The sequence below is a fragment of the Typha latifolia genome, chromosome 7 (genome assembly GCF_019914945.1).
Source record: "Typha latifolia isolate L0001 chromosome 7, TyphaL0001v2, whole genome shotgun sequence".
NCBI lineage: Eukaryota > Viridiplantae > Streptophyta > Magnoliopsida > Poales > Typhaceae > Typha > Typha latifolia.
In genome coordinates this window covers 5178056-5184765 of record NC_133092.1, presented here as the reverse complement: position 1 = coordinate 5184765, position 6710 = coordinate 5178056, and positions in this window count along the sequence as shown.

The window sequence follows — 6710 nt, the reverse complement described above, 5'->3', positions numbered from 1 at the left end:
GCAAGCTTTCCCTGGTATTACATTTGGCCAGCTAAGTTCTACTTCCTTTGCATGGGGCAGGGCATATCTAGAGACTTCAGAATCAAAACATTCACCATCAATCAGGTTAGTCAACATTTGTTACTGTCTCAGATGATGTCGAGAGTGTGGTTGATTGCTGACATGTTTTTGTGCTGCATCTGTATGTTCTCAGTTTGATCTCGTCCCAGGTTAGCAAAATTAAGTAGTGAGCTAAAAAATATTACAATAGTAAGTTAGATGGGGCATTTCAAAAGGTCAAAATATAAACAAGTTCTTACTGGCATAAAATAGGATATAATGTTTTCGAGGGCCGTAACGCCTTGTAAAAATACACCTCTGAGATAACATAGTGCAACCGTTAAACATACAGACTATGCCTTGTTGTTTTCGAAACATATGTTTCTTGATAAACTTGCTGAATTATAATGCTTGATTTCATAAGAGCAATTCTTCAGTTATTCTGGAATGTATAAAAAAAATGTTACAAGAGTGGTAGACATCAGGTAAGTTCTTGCTGCATCTGAAATCCTAATCATCAAGATTGTTTCGAGAGTCAAACTCGAGCTGGCTCAACTATTTTGACAGCCCTACTCTACAATCAACCTTCCTAGTAAAAGATTTGGGACTGGGGGTACAAACCTGGGTGATAGATGAGAAATATTTCTACTCCTGTAGTTTTGCAGAGTAGCTTGAATTTTTTTTCAGCTTCAATCTTTGATGACTCATTTTTTTCTTCTTTTGGTGTGTGGATCACTTGATTCAACTTAAAATTGCTGAACCCTAAACCCTAAAGTTGACCCAATCCTTTGGACTCAACAGTTTAACTAATCTAACAAAGTTATTAGATATGAAAATATACCCAATTATTAACCTTTTGAGAAATTGATCAAAAACTGTGTTTTGTCTTTATTATCATTCACACACACTATCATAATATTTATTATTCAACTCCAATATTTTACTCATATTTTAATTCACACATCGTCTTTAAGAATTTTGTAACTCAACCCTCTATTTTTCTAATAATTTGCATATAATAGCCTAAGTCAACTTAAATAACCATTTCCAATAAAAAATGTATCAATAAAGAAATATTATATTAAATATGAATTTGCTCAGCAAATATCCATTTATATAGTCTAAAAGTATGAAATATGATAAATATGAATTTGCCCATCATGATCATAATAGATGCATTAGTACCATAACTTCATCATATTTATATCTATTGTGCATATGTATTAATGATAAATATCATAATATGCATCATTCAAGACTATCAAGTCTTTAGCTTAGACTCATGTAGAGCCACACTTGTAGGCCATATCAAAACTTACAACTAACCACACAAGCACCCACTAAGAGAGGGTAGACTCTAGTGGTAGAATTGACTGCTTCTCACTCAGTGAACAGTATGATCAATTGTTTGCCACCGCAAACTAATGATCTTAATCGTAAGCCTATCATATGAGTTAATATTGTACATCGATAGTAACCCTCAACTTAATATCATAGCACCACCTTATAAGAAATTGTGAGTTATCGCTCAAAGGATGCCTTTACCTTACGTAAGTATCATTAGATCTACGTCATCATATTATTTGCTCTTCAACTTAAATACTATAATAGGTTTAACTCTTATTGATCGACAGTAAATCACCCATCGCCTAGTGAAACAACATGTTTGATTGTTTTAAATTCATAAACTAAGACCTCAAGTATGGGCCTTATTATATAATAATAATTTAATTCTTCTGCCATTTACTTTGGCTAGAGAAGTGTCAAGTACTATCAAGGCACATAAGTCATGCCTTTTATGATAGTGCGGGCTAGTGATATAATATTATATAGCATAAATAAGTATAATAAAACACATATCATTATCATATATTACATCCTACTATACATAATCATGTCAATGAATATGTATAGTAATTATGATAAGTGTAATTATGTCACATAGCAAGTAGGTTAAAACTTGTATTAATAATAGTAAATAAATATCTAATATGAAAGCGATGATGTCATAAGGTAAGATATTTTATTCTCTACACTATTTCTAGACTACAAAAATTTCACTTGCCTAACGTCGTTTCCAGTTTACTAACTCTAACTATGCCATTGATCAACCTCACATGATATTGAGTATACCTCATTAATGAAAGTAATAAAAAGCATACAACAACTAACTTGCCATAAATTAATTAAATACTCATACTAGCAAACCGTTAAAGGTTTGGATAGGTTCATCTAAGAATTCTTATATTTATTAATCAGATAGAGCCGACATAGCTATACAAAGGCTTGATGCATTATTAAAAATAATTAAAATAATTTATTTTAGATTATTCTTCCACTAATTACTATGGATTCAATTAAAATAGGTAACATTTAATTAACTTACTTTGCTAAATATGAAAGCATGCTTAATATGATTTTCCTTATACACTGTTTTGTATTAATTCTTTGATATGAGCAATTAGTACAGATACACCTAGACCACCGACTCATTTGTTAAATTTAATTATTATTATAGTCAACCACACAAAACTCGAATAATGAGTCATATATTTGGTGTAACAACCCAAAGTTTTAAAATATAAATAAATAAATAAATAAAATAAAAATATTTAGACAATAAGGAATTTTATTTTATCTCTTATATTTTAGGATTTAGATTAAATTAAATTTTTAGGTATATCTTTAAGATATTAGAATCTTTATTCTAGTAGTACTCTTGTTATATTGTTTTTAACTATAAAAAGGGGGCTTAGAAGAAAACCCTAGATGGATTTTTTAAAGAGAGAAATTAGGGGCCTAAAAGAAAACCCTAAAGGGTTTTTTTAAAGAGAGAAATTAGGGGCGGTTTTGTAGCCATGTAAAAAAGATTATTTTTGAGAGAAAATAGAAAATAGATGGAAAAAAGATCTTATTGGAGAAGAAAAGGAAAAAGAAGTTAATAATGGAGTGCATTGGAATTTATACAGATTACGATTATGATGCAAAAATTAAATTATTTTTGAATTGAGCGATCAAGGCAAGTTCCACTAATATTATCTTAAATTTCTATTATATAAAAATAGAATTAATGTCAATTATACGGAAAGTTAAATTCATTGTTTTAAGGATTTTCAATAAAGAATAAAGAATCAGAGATGTTAAGATTTTGTATTTTATAGAAAATTTAGATTTATTATTCTTGGAAAAAAGGATTTTATTATTCGGATTTCAAAAAATAATTAAACATAAAATCATTTTTTAAGAATAATAAATCTGAGTTTTCTATAAAATACAAAATCTTTACATCTCTAATTCTTTATTGAAAATTCTTAAAACAAAGAATTTCTTAACTTCCCGCATATTATAAAATTTCTTATCTCATAAAATTAAATATTATAAGAATAAATATAAAGAGATATTTCTAATTAATCAATTATATTTTTATATAATAAAAATTTAAGAAAATATGAGTAGGAACTTGCCTCGATCGCTCAATCCAAAATTAATTTGATTAATCGTAATTTTTATGAATTCCAAGAAATACCTAAAATTTTAATTTAATTTAATGTAAATGCTAAAATATAAGAGATAAAATAAATTACTCATTATCTAAATGTTTATTTATATTTTATTTATTTATTTATGTTTTAAAATTTTGGGTTGTTACAAATAAGATATAAATTAGGAATATTTCAATTTAAATGAATTTCATATTTCCAAAAATAATTAATATTTATTTTTATTGCAGAAAATAATATATAAATTGGAAGTATTTCAATTTAAATGAATTTCAGATTTCCGAAAAATTATTTCTTTTTATTTTTTATTTTCAGAAAATAATAGAGGAAATATTTATGCTAAAATATTTTATTTTCTGTAAATAAAATAAGATATCTTTATTTTTGAGAATATTTGAGATGTAAAATTTTACAACATCAAATATTAGATTATTATTTATTCGTTTTTTTGATTTATTAAGAATGATATATATATATATATATATATATAATAGTATTTGGATTTATAGATTATTTGTGCATATATTGTATTTGAAGAATTGAGAATTTTGATGATTGACGAATTTGATACTTGAGATTTAGAATAAATTAGTTGAATACTGGCAAAACTAAGATTTGGAACCTAATTTATTTTCAAGAAGATAAGTCTAAGGAAAAGATTATTAGAATGTAACTTTGCGACATGTTACCAAGTGACTCTGGCGAGATTAGAAAATAAATTCCTGCATTTTTATCCTGGTGACTCTAATTTTTCCTCAACGGCTAGTAGAAAAGTAGGTAGGACATTGCAGAGTATCTACAGTGACCTTAGATGGATCGACTATTTAGAAAAGTCTTGAGCGCCATCCCGATAGTGATTAGGTAGTACGATGTCGCTAGTGGTTAGAGTATTTTTTACCCATAAATGAGACAATATGGCATTTTATTAGTTTTGATGATAATACACTTTTGGTAGAGATCGACTCATTTTATATTAATTTATTGAAATTGAGATATTATTAATGATTTATGATTTGATTTCCATGATAGTACATCAGCTTAGATTGATTTATTTAAATTGAAATATTATGATTTATAATTTGATTTTCATGACAATACACTTTAGTGGAGATTCATTTTATGTTGATTTATTCAATATGAGATAATATGAATGATTTATAATTTTAATTTAACATATATGAATTTTGAAATTCAGTATAAGAGATAAGAAAATTATTTATTTTCCAAGATGGCTTATATATATTATTATGATTATTTTTTTGCTACTATATGTATCACATGTTGATATTTGTTATTAGACATATTATTAATAGAGTGGGTTATTTACTAGGCGTATAGCTCATAAGAACTTGTTATTTTGTAGGAATTTAAAAAGCAGCTTAGTGAAGACTCTGAAAACTGAATACCATTTTCGATGTGTCAATCTATTTTAGGATTTGATTTCTATTTGGGCTTTTGTATTTTATTCGAGTTTTATCCTAAAGATTCGTGGCCATCATGTTCCTGGATCGAAGTGTGACATTAGGGCTCACTTGATAAGGTTAACTAACCAAAAGGTTAAGATAATTTGAGAGTAAACGGCGGCCCATAAAACCAATTAGGCCAAACCAAGGCCCAAAGAAAGGGTTAGACTACCACTAATCCCTGGATCCAAACCAACTCACCAAGTTGGGTCATGGGCCCAAAGCCCACAAAATAAGACTGGCAACAAGGGTTAGGTCGTACCCCAACCCACATAAAAGAGCTCAAGGCCCAAACCCACTAAGACTACATCTTAGGGCTGAGCGGTAGTCTACCACGACCAACTAGGTTGGGCTAGGTTCAACTCAACCTAATCACCACATGGATTGAGCTGAACCTAGCCCAACCCAACAAACCTATTTGGGTTGGGCTGGGTCATAGCTCGACCCAAAAGGTTCACTCAACTTCTATTACTTTTCCTCAACTAAGGACATCCGAAAAAGAGAAGAGGAGTGGCTATCTGTAACAACCCAACCTTAAAAAAAAACTAATTATATTGCATGGCACGATGTGGCAAGAGGGAAGGGCGCCACGCGCCCCAACCGCCGCCCGGCCAACCTAGGCCGGGCCAGCTGATGCGGTGGGCCCCGCCACCACCGTCGAGGCCTCCCTCCCCACCGCCTCTCTCTATTTATGCATGTGTTAGATACACGGTTGGAGACTACATTGCATTATTTTTTCTCTTGATTCTTATTCCACCTAAATTCCTATTATGCATTGATTTGCTATCGTACTGGATATATGCATATGATCTGGTATTTAGAAGGAAAATATGAAATGTGATTGATATGATAGTTGATAGAAAGCATGAGGATACCCGAGTGGGCGCGAGGGTTAGGGCATGCCTAGAGATGATTGATCGCTCGACATAGTCGCGATTCTGTTACGTCCGAGGTCATTAGTCTGTGTGCGCAGTAGACATTCAGACACATGCCGTTTGCTAGGGCATATGTGACGAGTTATTCTCACGAGGTTTCTATCTGCTAAAAGGGTGTCCGGTCTGGATGGATGTTGATACCCTTGCGGGTGGCGGGGTATGGTTATTTTTGAAATACTCTTGCAGGTGACGGAGTATGCTTGGAGCTTTCGGACATGATGTTGAGACCGGGTACCAGGTGTTGACTATGCATAGTGGTTTAGTATGATGATGACATATAGAGCAGACATTAATGTCTGAGATGTTGAGAAATGTATATGATTTCATTATCATCTGATTACCTGATTATCAAGTAGTCAATATACATCATATATGGTTGCATTTGATATCATAGCATTGTCATGGTCGGCATGCATCATGTGTCATGTTTGAGAGAGAGTTATGATAATAGTATGGTATGGAGATTTGTTTATTCATTGTCGAGGATTATATAATTTATTAGTTATGACATCTTGTCTACTTTTCATTTATGTATTATTGAGGATACATTCATATATTCATTCATGACATGATGATCTTTCTGATTTATATTATCTAATACATAATTTACTCTCTGTTTGATATCACTGATTCAGGGTAAGGTCTATTCACTGAGTCTTTTGCTCATGACTCTCTCTTTATTTCTTTTCTAATCCTTTAGATATGTGGTACGTGATAGCGACTTGATATATCTTGAGAAGATATTTTAGAGCGATGATGAGGTGAGCTATAAA